This window comes from Schistocerca nitens, chromosome 8 (assembly GCF_023898315.1).
Source record: "Schistocerca nitens isolate TAMUIC-IGC-003100 chromosome 8, iqSchNite1.1, whole genome shotgun sequence".
Lineage (NCBI taxonomy): Eukaryota > Metazoa > Arthropoda > Insecta > Orthoptera > Acrididae > Schistocerca > Schistocerca nitens.
Genome location: NC_064621.1, coordinates 226,062,753 through 226,081,458, shown reverse-complemented (window position 1 = coordinate 226,081,458; position 18,706 = coordinate 226,062,753).

Here is an 18,706-nt window from a genome sequence, read left to right as displayed (position 1 = left end):
ACACAACTAGCTCTTTATACTCATGAAGTAATAAGTGCTATCAACAGGGGATGTCAAATTTATTCCATATTTTTAGATTTCCAGATGGCTTCCGACACAGTGCCTCACAAGCGTCTTCTAACCAAACTGCGTGCCTACGGAATGTCGGCTCAGTTGTGTGACTGGATTCGTGATTTCCTGTCAGAAAGATTACAGGTCGAAATAATAGACGGAAAGTCATCGAGTAAAACAGAAGTAATATCCGGCGTTCCCCAAGGATGTGTTATAGACCCTCTACTGTTCCTGCTCTACATTAACGATATAGGACAATCTGAGTAGCTGTCTTAGGTTGTCTGCAGATGATGCTGTCATTTACCATCTTGTAAAGTCATCAGATGACCAAAACGACTTGCAAAATGATTTAGATAAGATATCTGTATGGTGCGAAAAGTGGCAATTGACCCTGAATAAAGAAAAGTGCGAGGTTATTCACATGAGTACTAAAAGAAATCAGCTAAATATCGATTACGCGATAAGTCACACAAATCTGAAGGCTGTAAATTCAACTAAATACTTAGGGATTGCAATACAAATAACCTAATTCGAACTATCACAGAGATAATATTGTGGGTAGAGCAAACCAAAGACTGCGATTCATTGGCAGAACATTTAGAAGGTGCAACAGGTCTACTAAAGAGACTGCTTACACCGCCCTTGTCCGCCCTATTCTGGAGTATTGCTGTACGGTGTGGGATCCGCATCAGGTGGGACTGACGGATGACATCGAAAAAGTACAAAGAAGGGCAGCTCGTTTTGTATTATCGCGAAATAGGGGAGATAGTGTCACAGACATGATACGTGAATTGGAGTGGCAATCATTAAAACAAAGGCGTTTTTCGTTGCGACGGGATCTTCTCATGAAATTTCAGTCACCAGTTTTCTCCTCCGATTGCGAAAACATTCTGTTGGCACTCACCTACATAGGGAGAAATGATCATCACGATAAAATAAGAGAAATCAGGGTTCGCACAGAAAAATGTAAGTGCTTGTCTTTTCCCGCGTGCCGTTCAAGAATGGAACGGTAGAGAGACAGCTTGAAGGTGGTTCCTTGAACCCTCTGCCAGGCACTTTATTGTGAATAGCATAGTAATCACGTAGATGTACATGTAAAACTGTTGTACTTAATGGCCGGTAAATAAATATTGTTGCCGAGAGACACGCGATATAACCACCTACGCGAGTGTACTGTTATTCTCAATGTTATGGAAATTCCTTGTTAAACACTGACCTTTTATATTGTTTATTATGATTTGAATAATATTTACTGCAATGAAAACAAGATTTTTACCAGTCAGCGATTTACTCGCAAGCAAGCCTGAGCCTTGTATTATTATTTATTATCTTTGGGTTTGTCGAGTATATTTAATGAAAACTTATCTGAAAAAAAAAATTTTCTTTTCCTGATATCAAAATATTTATATTGTTTTTTGTTGGTATCTTGTGGTGAAGCCTGAAAATCATGTGATTAATTATATTTCACATAATGGCTGCCCATGTGCCATACGACAAAAGACTGGCAGATGGTCAGTGATAAAACTTGAATTCTAGTGATAATTAATTAAATACACTTAATTATATTCACATGCAGGGAGAGGCATGAAATGGAATTATTTTATATATACAATGTAAAAAAACTACATACAATTTAAAAAATCGTGCGTTCAGAAGCAGCCTCGTACGAAAGCGTCTGGTAGGTTTGAGAGCTGACACCAGACCGATTAATTTATTCATCCAAGTCTTTATCACACAATTATACAGAAATTTCACGACGTAATATAGTATTTGTTATTCTTAGTATTTGTCACACAGAAATATATTTATTATTAATATTTTTATGTTCAAAACACGTAAAAGTGGAGAGTTTTTCTCTTTCAAAAATAATATTTCGTCAGTGACAGCACATTTACATACACAAAGACTCATAGTTTTATTCGTTATTGACACAGTTCCCTTGTGATTATCGTAATATTTTACTACGGTTGTTAGAAGGCTATCGAGGAGATGGTAGAGACTGAAGAGACGACGTAGTGCCTCTGCCGTATTCAGAACTGCCGTTGGGCATACCCTGTCCCTCTGTTGCCTCGCCAAGGGAAGCCACAACAATGGTAGCCGTGTTGACAGTCCGTAGTGTGTTGAATCTTGACTCGAGGTAAGTATCGTAGCTGTACGATCTCACACGGCTGCACGGCGTTGAGTATGGCCATCTTGCACGTATCGATATTACAATTGTGGGTTCCTCACCAACGCGAGTGACAGTACAGCGTAACAATAAATCGGAGTCTCAACAGGCCACGATCCAGCCACTGTTGAATTTCGACACCTGCTGGCAGACTCTTTTCCTTCTAAGAAGAGGCATATCACAGTCTACTCACAAACAACAACACTGAAACCAGTTCACTCCGCGGCGCCGGAAGGGATGACATCGCTGCGCTAACACGGTGTAAACACTTCCTACTTGGCTAGTGTTCAAGCACAGTGATAGTTCATACCGATAGTTGCTATATTTCCATAGACTCTCTCTCGTCGTTAAAACGTGCGTTATGCTGCGAGCACCACCATAAACGGTGATGATTGTAGCCCCCCTGCTCCACAATGTTCACCAAACCAGCACAGTGTCGTAATGGATACTGACGCACGTCATGCAATCATCAGTGAAATGATTAGCGACGCAGTCATTGCGTTCGACACGAAGACAAACACCAACCTGTTCCACCTGTCGATGAACCTTCAACAGCAACCTGAAGTCCAAGCAGAAACGTCAGCAGGGCTGTACAGAGGAGGGAGGAGACCACAACCAACGAGACAAAATGCAGAAAGTGTTATGTGTCGGCGCCATCCGAGAAGGAACCATCACCCACCATCATATAAGTTGCACTACTATTTTATACGCAGCTGCCGACAACGGACCTTTCACCTTATTTGTTGAAAGCAGAGACAGAAAGATAGGAATGCTCCACCCTGGCGCTTAGCAAGCTTACCGGATGGGAATGTGACTCATTATTCAAGCAACTAATCAATATTAAGGCAATAGGAAACAACCGCGTCAAAACTGAGACTGTGTCAGGATTAAATGCCAATGTATTATTTCAGTACTCTTTCTCATGCAAGTTTGGAGGCCTACATTTCGAAGTTCTTCACTACTAAACAAGGCCGGCCGCTGGTGGCCGAGCGGTTCTGGCGCTACAGTCTGGAACCGCGCGACCGCTACGGTCGCAGGTTCGAATCCTGCCTCGGGCATGGATGTGTGTGATGTCCTTAGGTTAGTTAGGTTTAAGTAGTTCTAAGTTCTAGGGGACTTATGACCTCAGCAGTTGAGTCCCATAGTGCTCAGAGCCACTACTAAACAAGGCATCAACAATAATGTTGAAACCGCTTATTTCATTTTATTCTTGCTTACCAGTTCATTAATTTGCATTCCGACCCCAAGCCTGCCTATAAATTACGTAAACTTCCATATGATAGAGGTCAGACTTCCGTAGGAAAGCCTATGAAATAAGAATATGTAAAGACAATAAAATGCTGGTTATGCGTTTTACTTTTTGTTGGTGGGTTCACTTTCATTATAAGAGGCCATTAACAATTTATATATTTGAAGATTCTTTCGTTCGTAGTCAAGGCCAAAGCTACTTTATCTAACTTGGATCCAAAATATTGTAAATACTGACACTGTAATAAAATAAACTCCTTGCTGTGCAAGCTATTATCAAATGACATGCCTTAGACTGCTTTGTGGCTGCTATGCACTTCTGTCATTTTAGTAATAAGTTACAAAAATCACAGTCTTTAATGCTCAAATTTGGAGACTTTATACTCCCTTACGTAGGACAAATTACTAACAGAAATGATGAATCGCCATCAGAAGATGTAATAAGATTATACTTCCGAGCCGGATGGCGGCCGAGCGGTTCTAGGCGCTTCAGTCTGGAACCACGCGACCGCTACGGTCGCAGGTTCGAATCTTGCCTCGGAAATGGGTGTGTGTGATGTCCTTAGGTTAGTTAGGTTTAAGTAGTTCTAAGTTCTAGGGGACTGATGACCTCAGATGTTAAGTCCCATAGTGCTCAGAGCCATTTGAACCATTTATATTTCCGAATGAGCAAAAGGTAACAAATCCGTCTCCCGTTTGTGTTGTAACATGTAGATCACAGCGGCTCCTACGGTTTATTTGTATTCAAGGGGTGCACAGTCCATGGGCTGTGTATCTACCCTCCATGTTACAATGCTGTAACAGTTTGCAGTTTGGACGTAGCAGCAAACAGTGCAGAAGATTTGCGTACTACGCAGGACACACAGGTATGATGCCTGCGCCAGGACCAATCAACTAATCTGTATTCATTGTACCTGCGGTGACAGTGCCCTATCTCGAACGAGCCCATTGTATCTCAAACACAAGGAAATTAACAAAATTATGTCTCCCAATAATATTTCCTTCCGAGAAGGAGCCAATGAGTTTGAAAAAAGGTCTTATGTGAATGCAGTTATTTCTGCCCCAAACATTTTCACACAGGGTACAGAATTCCCTCCTTTTTCTACTCTACAGCGGCTCGAAGCAAACACCAACACCAACACCTATGATCTGCAGCAATGAACCAATGCCACGTCGACAGTGCCACAGATATCACGAACAGTGACTCTCATGGATTTATCGCCAATACCACCGGTCCCTGCTCCAACAGAGCATCCCCAACTACCCACAACAATTTCAGAGCCTCAGTAAACAAGGTGATGTTGGGAAACATGTCATTAAAAACATTTTAAGTATAACGTTACGTGACAAAATTATAAAGGAAACGAGAGAGTAAAATTTTTTCGAAGCTTGAACAGCCAGCGTTTCTTAAACGTGCGGAAGTTTCGCCTGCCGTCAGCCGGAAAGCGTAAACATTTCAAGACCGTTAAGCGGACAGGAAGACAGCCAAGTCGACACTCTGGGGAGAGACTGCGAGCAACTAAGCAGAACATAGACAAAGCCTTGCATACCAACAAAAATTACGCGAAGCGACATGTAGTGTGAGGAGGGCTATGCGAGAGGCATTCAATGAACTCGAAAGTACAGTTCTATGTACTGACTTGGCAGAAAATCCTAAGAAATTTTGGTCTTATATCAAAGCGGTGCTTGGATAAAACAAAATGTCCAGACACTCTCTGACCAAAATGGTGCTGAAACAGAGGATGACCGACTGAAGGCCGAAATACTAAATGTCTTTTTCCAAAGATGTTTCACAGAGGAAGACTGCACTCTAGTTCCTTCTCTAGATTGTCGCACAGATGACAAAATGGTAGATATCGAAAGAGGTGACAGAGGGATAGAAAAACAATTAAAATCGCTCAAAAGAGGAAAGGCCGCTGGACCTGATGGGATACCAGTTCCATTTTACACAGAGTACGCGAAGGAACTTGCCCCCCTTCTTGCAGCGGTGTACCGTAGGTCTCTAGAAGAGCGTAGCGTTCCAAAGGATTGAAAAAGGGCTCAGGTCATCCCCGTTTTCAAGAAGGGACGTCGAACAGATGTGCAGAACTATAGACCTATATCTCTAACGTCTATCAGTTGTAGAATTTTGGAACACGTATTATGTTCGAGTATGACTTTTCTGGAGACTAGAAATCTACTCTGTAGCAATCAGCATGAGTTTCGAAAAAGACGGTCGTGTGAAACCCAGCTCGCGCTATTCGTCCACGAGACTCAGAGGGCCATAGAAACGGGTTCACAGGTAGATGCCGTGTTTCTTGACTTCCGCAAGGCGTTCGATACAGTTCCCCACAGTCGTTTAATGAACAAAGTAAGAGCATATGGACTATCAGACCAATTGTGTGATTGGATTGAAGAGTTCCTCGATAACACAACGCAGCATGTCATTCTCAATGGAGAGAAGTCTTCCGAAGTAAGAGTGATTTCAGGTGTGCCGCAGGGGAGTGTCGTAGGATCGTTGCTATTCACAATATACATAAATGACCTTGTGGATGACATCGGAAGTTCACTGAGGCTATTTGCGGATGATGCTGTAGTATATCGAGAGGTTGTAACAATGAAAAATTGTACTGAAATGCAGGAGGATCTGCAACGAATTGACGCATGGTGCAGGGAATGGCAATTGAATCTCAATATAGACAAGTGTAATTTGCTGCGAATACATAGAAAGAAAGATCCTTTATCATTTAGCTACAATATAGCAGATCAGCAACTGGAAGCAGTTAATTCCATAACTTATCTGGGAATAGGCATAAGGAGTGATTTAAAATGGAATGACCATATAAAATTAATCGTCGATAAAAGAGATGCCAGACTGAGATTCATTGGAAGAATCCTAAGGAAATGGAGTCCGATAACAAAGGAACTAGGTTACAGTACACTTGTTCCCCCACTGCTTGAATACCGCTCACCGGTGTGGAATCCGTACCAGATAGGGTTGATAGAAGAGATAGAGAAAATCCAACGGAGAGCAGCGCGCTTCGTTACAGGATCATTTAGTAATCGCGGAAGCGTTACGGAGATGATAGATAAACTCCAGTGGAAGACTCTGCAGGAGAGACGCTCAGTAGCTCGGTACGGGCTTTTGTTAAAGTTTCGAGAACATACCTTCACCGAGGATTCAAGCAGTATATTGCTCCCTCCTACGTATATCTCGCGAAGAGACCATGAGGATAAAATCATAGAGATTAGAGCCCACACAGAGGCATACCGACAATCTTTCTTTCCACGAACAATACGAGACTGGAATAGAAGGGAGAACCGATAGAGGTACTCAAAGTACCCTCCGCCACACACCGTCAGGTGGTTTGCGGAATATGGATGTAGATGTAGAAGTAGAAAATGGTTAGAGCTGACCAGACCGCACCGCCTCCAGTGCTCCAGCTGTCGTAACTCCAGGTATGGATCCAGCGTGTCTAGCACACGTTCGTTGCAGCTTGTTACCTGGCCTCCGTCTAACCAACTCATGGCCATCACTGGTACCGAGGCAAATCCAGCTTTCATCAGGAACAACAGTAGACATCCACCCTGCCCTCCAATGAGCTCTCGCTTCAAACCACTACAGTCGCAAATGTCGGTGGTTTGGGGTCAGTGGAATGCACGCTACAGGGCGTCTGGTTCGGAGCTGTCGTTGAAGAAACCGATTTGTAACAATACGTTGTGTCACTGTGGCGCCAACTGCTGCTGCAGATTCATTACGATGAGCCACAGCCGTACGCCGAACACGTTGGTCTTTCCTCTCCGTAGTGCCACGTGGCTGTCAGGAGCCTGCTCTTCTGCGACCGTACATTCTCGAGACCACCGCTGCCAGCAATCGTGTACAGGGTCTACATTCTTACCAAGTCTTTCTCCAGTATCGCAGAAGAAACATGCAGCTTCCCATAGACATATTACACGACCTCGTTCAAACTCAGTGAGGTGTTGATAATGACGTCTTTGCCGCCTTTAAGGTATTCTTTAAGGTATTCAGCTCACTACGTCTACTCTCAAAGGTAGGTAACGCTCAGCCGGCCGCTGTGGCCGAGCGGTTCCAGGCGCGGTCTGGCACCGCGCGACTGCTACGTCGAATCCTGCCTCGAGCATGGATGTGTGTGATGTCCTTAGGTTAGTTAGGTTGAAGTAGTTCTAAGGTCTAGGGGACTGATGACCTCAGAGGTAAAGTCCCATAGTGCTCACAGCCATTTGAACCATTTAACTAACGCTCACGACCGTCAAAGGATATACACTACTGGCCATTAAAATTGCTACACCACGAAGATGACGTGCTAACCGACAGGAAGAAGATGCTGTGATATGCAAATGATTACCTTTTCAGAGAATTCACACAAGCTTGGCGCCGGTGGCGACACCTACAACGTGCTGACATGAAGAAGGTTTCCAACCGATTTCTCATACACAAACAGCAGTTGACCGGCGTTGCCTGGTGAAACGTTGTTGTGATGCCTCGTGTAAGGAGGAGAAATGCGTACCATCACGTTTCCGACTTTGATAAAGGTCGGATTGTAGCCTATCGCGATTGCGGTTTATCGTATCGCGACACTGCTGCTCGCGTTGGACGGGATCCAATGACTGTTAACGGAATATGGAATCGGTGGGTTCAGGAGGGTAATACGGAACGCCGTGCTGGATCCCAACGGCCTCGTATCACTAGCAGTCGAGTTGACAGGCATCTTATCCGCATGGCTGCAACGGATCGTATGGGGTGCCATTGGTTACACGTCTCACTCTCCTCTTTTTCGCATTCACAGCACTTTGAACAGTGGACGGTACATTTGAGATGTGTTACGACCCATTGATCTACCCTTCATTCGATCCCTGCGAAACACTACATTTCAGCAGGATAATGCACGACCGCATGTTGCAGGTCCTGTACCGGCCTTTCTGGATAAAGAAAATATTCGACTGCAGCTCTGGCCAGCACATTCTCCAGACCTCTTACCAGCTGATAACATCGGGTCAATGGTGGCCGAGCAACTGGCTCGTCACAACACGCCAGTCATTGCTCTTGATGAACTGTGGTATCGTGTTGAAGCTGCATGGGCAGCTGCACCTGTACACGCCATCCAAGCTCTGTTTGACTCAACGCCCAGGTGTATCAAGGCCGTTATTACGGCCAGAGGTGGTTGTTCTGGGTACTGATTTCTCACGATCTATGCACCCAAACTGCGTGAAAATGTAATCTCATGTCAGTTCTAGTATAATATATTTGTCCAATGAATACCCGTTTATCATCTGCATTTCTTCTTGGTGTAGCAATTTTAATGGCCAGTAGTGTATTGAAAGAAAACCTTATTTTCGTTCTCATTATGGCGTTACTAGCACCATTCTTATGTAACTGGCGCGAAAACAGAATAGACGTCATCTTTCAGGTACAGAAACACGCCTACTATCTTTGGTCTATGTCGCAAAACTACTTCTTCGTGACGCGATTTTTTTTTCGTCAGTACATTTTGGAGGACCAGTTTTTCCTCTTTTCTGTATAGCAGAATACAAGAAAGAGGCAGAAACATAATCCAGTTACAGGACAGCGTCATTGGTAAATATCGCAGTCCAGGCAACACGGGAGCCACTCACATGACGTCTTGCTCACTCCTCGTGAGTGCCTATTGAAAGAATGCAGTGTTTTCGTAACGGCTTTGTACTGCCCTTGGACTTTGGTCCACGTAGCCGGCACGTGTACCGTGCTAGAACAACTGCATGCTGGAACGTTCCTTTCGTCCGCGTGTCGGAGCTTCCGGGCGTCGAGCGAATACACGCTCGCGGCCGCATCCTGAATACACGCACTCGCGGTAGACTACGGAATCAACGTACTGCTCGGCACATTAATTGGTAACGTTTATTGGCGGACCCCAATAAATTCTGTGCTCTGCTGCACTATAGACTTAACAACTCCTCGGGCACGGATGTGTGTGATGTCCTTAGGTTAGTTAGGTTTAAGTAGTTCTAAGTTCTAGGGGCTGATGACCTGAGAAGTTAAGTCCCATAGTGCTCAGAACCATTTGAACTTAACAACTCCAAAGTCAACAACTAAAAGCAGTGATATTATTCCACATAGTATGCAAAATGTATGAGTTAGTGTGTTAGTTAGTGTTTTTTTTTAACGTCCCGTCGACAACGAGGTCATTAGAGACGGAGCGCAAGCTCGGGTAGGGAAGGATGGGGAAGGAAATCGGCCGTGCCCTTGCAAAGGAACCATCCAGGCATTTGCCTGAAACGATTTAGAGAAATCACGGAAAACCTAAATCAGGATGGCTGGAGACGGGATTGAACCGTCGTCCTCCCGAATGCGAGTCCAGTGTGCTAACCACTGCGCCACCTCGCTCGGTGCAAGATATATGAGACAGTCGGATTACCGTCAGACATAAAGAAAAATGTAATCATTCCAATTGAAAAAAATAGACGCTACTAGGTGTGAATATAACCAAATTACACTGAAGAGCCAAAGAGACTGGAACATTTGCCTAAAATCGTGTAGGGCCCCCATGAGTACCCAGAAGCGCCGCAACACGACGTGGCGTGACTAATGTCTGAAGTAGTGCTGGAGGGAACTGACACCATGAATCCTGCAGGGCTGTCCATAAATCCGCAAGAGCACGAGGGGTGGAGATCTCTTCTGAACAGCACGTCGCAAGGCATCCCAGAAATGCTCAATAACGTTCATCTCTGGGGAGTTTGGTGGCCAGCGGAAGTGTTTAAAGTCAGAAGAGTGTTCCTCGAGCCACTCTGTAGCAATTCTGGATGTGTGGGGTGTCGCATTGTCCTGCTGGAATTGCCCAATGGAATGCATAATGGACATGAATGGATGCAGGATGCTTACGTACTTGTCACCTGTCAGAGAAGTGTCTAGACGTATCAGGGGTATCATATCACTCCAAGTGCACACTCGCAAAATCATTACAGAGCCGCCGGCCGTTGTGACCGAGCGGTTCTAGGCGGTTCAGTCTGGAACCGCGCTGCTGCTACGGTCGCAGGTTCGAATCCTGCCTCGGGCATGGATGTGTGTGATGTCCTTGGGTTAGTTAAGTTTAAGTAGTTCTAAGTCTCGGGGACTGATTACCTCAGATGTTAAGTCCCATAGTGCTTAGAGCCATTTTAACCATTACAGGCCCTCAGCCAGCTTGAACAGTCATCTGCTGACAAGCCGGTTCCATGGATTCATGGACTGTCTCCATACCCGTACACGTAAGAGACTCTTCCAAACTGGCAACATGTTTCCAGTCATCAACAGTCCAATGATGTTCTTGACGGGCTCAGGCGAGGCGTAAGGCTTTGTGTCGTGCAGTCATGAAGAGTACACGAGTGGGCCTTCGGCTCCGAAAGCCCATAGCGATGATGTTTCGTTGAATGGTTCGCACGCTGACGCTTGTTGATGGCCCAGCATCTAAATCCGCAGCAATTTGAGGAAGGGTTACACTTCTGTCAGGTTGAACGATTCTCTTCAGTCGTTATTGGTCCCGTTCTAGATGGATCTTTTTCCGGCCGCAGCGATGTCGGAGATCTGATGTTTTACCGGATTCCTTATATTCACGGTACATTCGTGAAATGATCGTACGGGAAAATCCCCACTTCATCGCTACCATGGAGACGTGGGCCGACCATAACACCACGTTCAAAGTCACTTAAATCTTGATAACCTGCCATTGAAGCAGTAATAACCGATCTAACAACTGCCTCAGATACTTACTGTTTTATATAGGTGTTGCCGACCGCAGCGCCGTATTCTGCCTGTTAACTTATATCTGTATTTGAATACGCATGCCTATACCAGTTTCTTTGGCGCTTCATTGTATAAGTTTAATAACTCATGGTTACAAAATATTGAAACCAATTATTTATAGAGAAATGGAAAAACTGGTAGAAACTGACCTTCGGGAAATTCAGTTTGCGTTTGGGATAAATGTTCGAACACGTGAGGCATACTGACCTTACGACTTATCTTAGAACAGCTCTTAGGGAAAGACGAATGTACGTTCATAGCACTTGTTGACTTACACAAAAGCTTTTGACATTTTTCGTTGGAATACACTTTTTTTAGTTATGAAAGTGTCAGGGATAAAAGACAACGATCCAAAGGCTATTTACAACTTGAACAGACACTTATTTAAATTTTCAATAAAAGTTATCAGCAATGGCGTCTGAAGACTTCCAGCATCAGAAATCAATCTCTTTCTGCCAGCGCCCTAGGTACAGAGGGCGGAAGAACAGATAAAGGTTCAGGACATTCTCTTTCCCTTACGGTAAGGAACTGCCGCTAAAAGGCAAAAGAATCATCAATGATCAAGGGCACGAGGATGCAGAGGACAATGGAAACCACTGCATTACAGAGACATAATGTGTATGTACACGGTATGTGGCTCGTAATTCAAGAAGTATTATCATAATCTCTTCACTGGCAAAAGATTCCGGACTAGTCTTTCATTCGGATCTCTGGAAGGGACTGTCAAGGAGGAGGTGGCCATGAGAAAAAGCCTGAATAACTGACGAAAAGGTAATATTCCACGAGTCGGGGCGTGGAATCTCAGAAGTTTGAACGGTGTAAGGACGCTACAAAATCCGCAAAAGAGAAATGCTAACCAATCTAGGTGGAATGGGGGTCAACGAAGTGAAACAGAAAGAAAACAAGGATTTCTGGCAGGATGAGAATGGGATAATATCAACAGCAGCAGGTATGCTATAACGGGAAGAGGATTCATTATGATTAGGAAAGTGGGGCAGAGAATATGTTACTGTGAATTCAGTGATAGGGTTGTTCTCATCAGAATCGACAGCAAGCCAATACTGACAACAGCAGTTCAGGTATATATGCCGACGTCGTAGCCACGAGATGAAGAGACAGAGAACGTATATCAGGATACTGAAAGGGTTTTTCAGTACGTAAAATGAGATGAAAATCTAATAGTCATGAGAGACTGGAATGCCCTTTAGAGGAGGAGTAGAAGAAGGATCACGGGAAAATATGTTTTTGGTAGCAGCAACGAGAGAGGAGAAAGACTAACTGAGTTTTGCACATAATATCAGTTAGTAATGGCAAATACTCTGTTCAATAATCAGAAGAGGAGGAGGTATACTTGGAAAAGGCTGGGAGATGCGGAGAGATTTCAGTCATGTTACATCATCTTCAGGCAAATATTCCGAAATCAGATATTAGACTGTAAGCCGTACCCAAGAACAGATATAGACTCAGATCACAATTTAATGGTGTTGAAGTGTACGCTGAATAGGCTAGAGAGGAAGAATCAGTGCGCAAAGAAGCGAGATACGAAAGCACTAAGACGTACATAGGTACGGTTGAAGTTCCTAAGGTTACAGACTCTGCGATAATGAATAGCTCAGTAGACAATTTAGTTGAAGAAGAAAGACATCTCTAAAACGGGCAATCACAGAAGCTGAAAAGAAAAACGTAGATACAGGGAAGGAACGAGAAAAAACACTTTAGTTCATAGACGAAAGTACAAATTAGTTCAGGGAAATTCAGGAATACAGAAATATAAATCATTTAGGAATGAAATAAATAGGATATGCAGGTAAGCTAAGGTAAAATGGGTGATGAAAAATTTGAATAAATCGAAAAAAGGTAACTGTCAGAAGCGCTGGCTTAGAGTATAGAAAAGTCAAAACAGCCTTCGGCTAAATTAAAAGTAAGGGACTTTACATCAAGCGTACAATGGGAATTTCAGTTTTAAAGGCAGAGATGAACGCGGATAGGTGGGAAGACTACATAGAAGACCTCTATATGGGGAGGACTTACCTGATAACGTGACAGAGAAAGAAATAGGAGCCGATTTAAAAGAAACAGGGAACCAGTATTAGAATCAGAATTTAAACGAGCTTTGGAAGTCTTAAGATCTAATAAGGCTGAAGGGATAGATAACATTCTATCGGGATTTCTACAACCACTGGGAGAAGTGGCAACAAAACGGCTAGTCATGTGAGTGTGTAACATGTACGAGGCTGTAGATACACAACTAGATTTTTGGAAAAACATCATCCCGACAATTCCGAAGACAGCATGAGACGACAAGTGCGAGAATTATAGCACAATCAGCTTAACAGCTCATGCATCCAGATTGCTGACAAGAATAATATAGAGAAAAATGAAAAAGAAAACTGAGGATCGGTTAGATGATGATCAGTTTGGATTTAGAAAAGGTAACAGTAAGGCAGTTCTGACATTGCTGTTGATAGTGGTAGCGCGATCGAAGAAAAATCAAGACCCGTTCATAGGATCTGTCGACCTGGAAAAGGCGTTCGACAACGTGAGATGGTGCAAGACGTTTGAAATTCTGAGAAAAATAGGGCTAAGTTATAGGAAAGGACGGGTAATATATAATATGTACAGAAACCAAGAGGGAATATTAAGATTGGAGGCCAACATCGAAGGCCTCGCGTTGAAATGGATGTAAGACAGGGACGTATTTTTTCGCGCCTACCGTTCAATCTATATATCGAATAAACAATGAGGGAAATAAAAGGAAAGTTCAAGAGTGAGATTAAAATTCATGGTGAAAGGATGTCAGTGACAAGATTCACTGATGACATTGTTGTTCTGAGCGAAAGTGAAAAAGAATTTCTGGATGTGTTGAATTGAATGAACAGTCTAATGAGTATAGAATGTGGACTGAGAGTAAATCAAAGACCAACCGAAGTAATGAGGAGTAGCAGAATTGAAAACAGCGAGAGAATTAACATTCGAATTGGTGATCATGAAGTACATGAAGTTATGGGATTCTGCTACCCACGGAGCAAAAAGCGGCATGATGGATGGAGCTAGAAGGACATAAAAAGCACATTATCACTGGCAAAAGGGACATTCCTGGGCAAGAGAAGTCTACTAGTATCAACTATAGGCCTTAATTTGATTAAAAAATTTCGGAGAATGTACTTTTGGAGCACAGAATTGTACGGCAGTGAAACATGTAGTGTGGAAAGCGGAACAGAAGAGAATCGAAGCACTTGAGACGTGGTCTACTGAAGACTGTTGAGAAGTAGGTGGATTGATAAAGTAAGGTATGAGGAAGGGAATTCGTGGCGGGCCGCATCAGACCAGTCAAAAGACTGATACAAAAAAGAGAGAGAGAGAGGGAGAGACATTGAGCAAGCACAAAGAAATACTTCGGACAGCAATTAAAGTCCATGGAGAAAAAATTTTGGAAATTTGTGGTAAGGTCTTACGGGACCAAACTGCAGAGGTCATCGGTCCCTAAGCTTACGCACTACTTCAGCTAACTTAACCTAACTTACGCTAAGGACAACACACACACACATGCCCGAGGGAAGGACTCGAACGTCCGACGAGGGGAGCCGCGCGGGTCGTGACAAGACGCCTTAAAGCGCGCGGCTACACCATGCGACTTCATGGAGAAGAAATAAAATCTTTGATACTTGTCATTGACATTGTAATTCTGTCAGAGACAGATAGGACTGGGAAGAGCAGTTGAATAGAATAGACAATGTCCTGAAAGGAGGATATAAGGTGAACATCTACAGAGGAAATCAAGGGCAGTGAAATGTAGTCCAGTTGAATCAGGTGACGCTGAAGGAATTAGTCTGGGCTTTAAAACACCTGATGATAGCCAAAGTAGAAAGGATATAAAGCGTACACTGACAACATAGATTTAAGTGTTAGAAAACCCCTCCTGAAGATTTCTGTTTGGAATGTAGTCATTTATGGAAATAAAATGCGGATGATAAACAGTTCAGACATACAGCGAATAGAAGTAATTTAAATGTGGTGCTACAGAGGAATACTGAAGACCAGAACGATGGATCATTAACTAATGAAAAGGTACTGAATAGGATTTGGAAAAAATAAATTTGTGGCATAACTTGAGTGAAACAAGGGGTCATTTGCCAGGACACATTCGGAGACATCAAAGGATCACCAGTCAAGAGGGAATGGTGGAGGGCGGGAGGGGCAGGATAGGGAGGGGGGCTTAAAACTGTAGAGGGAAACCAAGAGATGCATACAGTAAGCATGTAGGAAAGGTTGTAATTTTTAGTAGCCATTGGGGATGAAGAGGTTTGCACATGATAGGGTGGCGTGGAGAGCTGCATCAAACCAGTCTTTGGACTGTAGACCACAACAACAAACAACTATCTTATTACTTTCCGGGAGCATTTTGAGACATGACCATTGGACTGGAACGGATCAACCGCCAACAGCTCATACGCTGCCTCCAACTGGCTCTTAACAACTACCGTCAATAATTTCCACACGACAAATCAGCAGTACAGTTCAAGGTCAACAGAGGAAAAGTCATAGCAAAGCACCACTGTCATATTTGCACAAAAACTATGTACTTGGTACCATTTATGCCGACGGCCTTGCCGCAGTGGTAGCACCGATCCCCGTCAGATCACCGAAGTTAAGCACTGTCGGGCTGGGTTAGCACTGGATGAGTGACCATCCGGTCTGCCAAGGCTGTTGGCAAGCGGGGGCACTCCGCCCCTGTGAGACAATCTGAGGAGCTACTTGACTGAGAAGTAGTGGCCCCGGTCTCGGAAACTGACATACGGCAGGGAGAGCGGTGTGTTGACCACAAGCCCCTCCATATCCGCATCCGGTGACGCCTGTGGGTTGACGATGACACTGCGGCCGGTCGGTACCGTTGGGGCCTTCGTGGCCTCTTCGGGCGCAGTTTAGTTTTAATTGGTAACATTTAACCCAAGTCATGCCTGTCAAGTATAGCCACTACCACCTCCATCTACACCTACATCTACATTTATACTCCGCAAGCCACCCAACGGTGTGTGGCGGAGGGCACTTTACGTGCCACTGTCATTACCTCCCTTTCCTGTTCCAGTCGCGTATGGTTCGCGGGAAGAACGACTGCCGGAAAGCCTCCGTGCGCGCTCGAATCTCTCTAATTTTACATTCGTGATCTCCTCGAGAGGTATAAGTAGGGGAAGCTATATATTCGATACCTCATCCAGAAACGCACCCTCTTGAACCTGGACAGCAAACTACACCGCGATGCAGAGCGCCTCTCTTGCAGAGTCTGCCACTTGAGTTTGCTAAACATCTCCGTAACACTATCACGCTTACCAAATAAACCTGTGACGAAACGCGCCGCTCTTCTTTGGATCTTCTCTATCTACTCTGTCAACCCCACCTGGTATGGATCCCACACTGATGAGCAACACTGAAGTATAGATTGAACGAGTGTTTTGTAAGCCACCTCCTTTGTTCAAATGGTTCAAATGGCTCTGAGCACTATGGGACTTAACATCTATGTTCAACAGTTCCCTAGAACTTAGAACTACTTAAACCTAACTAACCTACGGACAGCACACAACACCCAGTCGTCACGAGACAGAGAAAATCCCTGACCCCGCCGGGAATCGAACCCGTGAACACCTCCTTTGTTGATGGACTACATTTTCTAAGGACTCTCCTAATGAATCTCAACCTGCCACCCGCCTTACCAACAATCAATCCACTTCAAATCGTTCCGTACGCATACTCCCAGATATTTTACAGAAGTAACTGCTACCAGTGTTTGTTCCGCTATCATATAGTCATACAATAAAGGATCCTTCTTTCAGGTAGCTAATGGCTCCATGGTCTACTGTGAGACCTCTTTTTGCCAAAAAAAGTCCAAGGTAACTAAACCCACAACTCTAGTCGAGAAAAATAGGAAACTGCCTAAGCAGAATTGGAAGCCCGCGTACAGGAACGCACTTTCGAGTCCTTTGTAGGTTTTCTGTACCAGAATCGTAACCACGTCAATCATGAAGGACCACTAATTCTAGATTTCCAAAACAATAACCACTTTAAAACCCAAACTCCGGCACAGAGAGACCACGACTTGACACCCGAACCCGCGAGCGCAGACGGTTGACGGCTGACTACTCGATTTCGCGAGCTCCAGTCCAGTCTGCGAATATTTTTTAATATCTATACCTTTCACACAGTCATAATCAAGAGGACATTGTAGACATTCTCACTTGCCGTTTCCTGCTCCTGATTACAGCGCTTTTATATCGGCTATCTTCTTACGGGACGTTCTGAACTTCGTCTGAAAAGGATGTTAGAAACACCGGTCGTCAAGGGGAAATTCTGGTCTTTGAAATTAGTCTAACCGGCTCGGAGGATTAGGTAAAGACCGCCCCATCAACTTGAGACCGAACAAAAACCCCTTCCCCAGCGTGTGCAAACTAGCCTATGTGGCTACAATAGCGAGAAGGCTAGTACACATTGGTGCGTAGGAAATGATATAATACATAGTGTAAAATCTTGTCAACAAATGTCCAAATTATTAACTGTTATGAGTCCACGTTGAGACTATTCAAGAAGGTGGTGCGCCTTTTTGGTTGAGACTAACCAAGAAGGCAGTGCTTCTTCGAGCGACCATATCATCTAGAAGAACGTTTCCTGTATGAGCTACAGAAGTCACCACTCTCATACTAGCAACTCCATTGAGTGCACGTCATTGACTACACAAATTACCATGCTCGTAAGGGCGATACTATTGTAAGCTCAAAGGGAGAATAAACATTGTTTCGACATGTTTCTACACGATAAAGAGTTCTTTGTTAATTCGCCTTGTCAGATTCGAATACTATCCCAAGCTTTCGACCGTTGCCTCCATTATCGCCGTCAGGGGCTGTGTGACTGTCGTGGAAATGGCGATTACATCAGGGAGATGGCGCGTGCTCCGGTGGCGCCCTCTGCATCCACAGTTTACATTTGAGCTCTCTGTCCAACGTCGCCTGCAGAGCCATCACTCGTATCAGGCTGTAAACTGTGTGAAGTCGCCCTCTGTGGCTTTTCTTTATCAAGTGCACGCCTCCATGGAATGGTAAGACCGTGGCCAGTTCCCTATTGAGCTTCTTATTACAGAGTCAGTTGAGGAAGGATAGAAGATTGGGTTTAACATCCCCGTTGACATCGAGGTCTTTAGAGATGGAACACAAGCTCGGATTGTTTCACGGATGGGGAAGTAAATCGGCCATGTCTTTTCAAAGGAACCATCTCGACATTTGCCTGGAGCGATGTAGGCAAATCATATTAAACAGAGTCAATTGAGGCTACCACCCCTGTAGCGACGGACGAAGCGCGCAGATCAGCAGTTGAGGCGACCACCCCTTCAGCAGAAAGAAATGGAAGCGCCCAGCGCTCAGAGAGAGAAAGCGTTGCTGCGCGGGGGCAAATTTGTTTTTCTTGGAGGTTGTAACCTCCCCACAAAATTTTTTTATAAA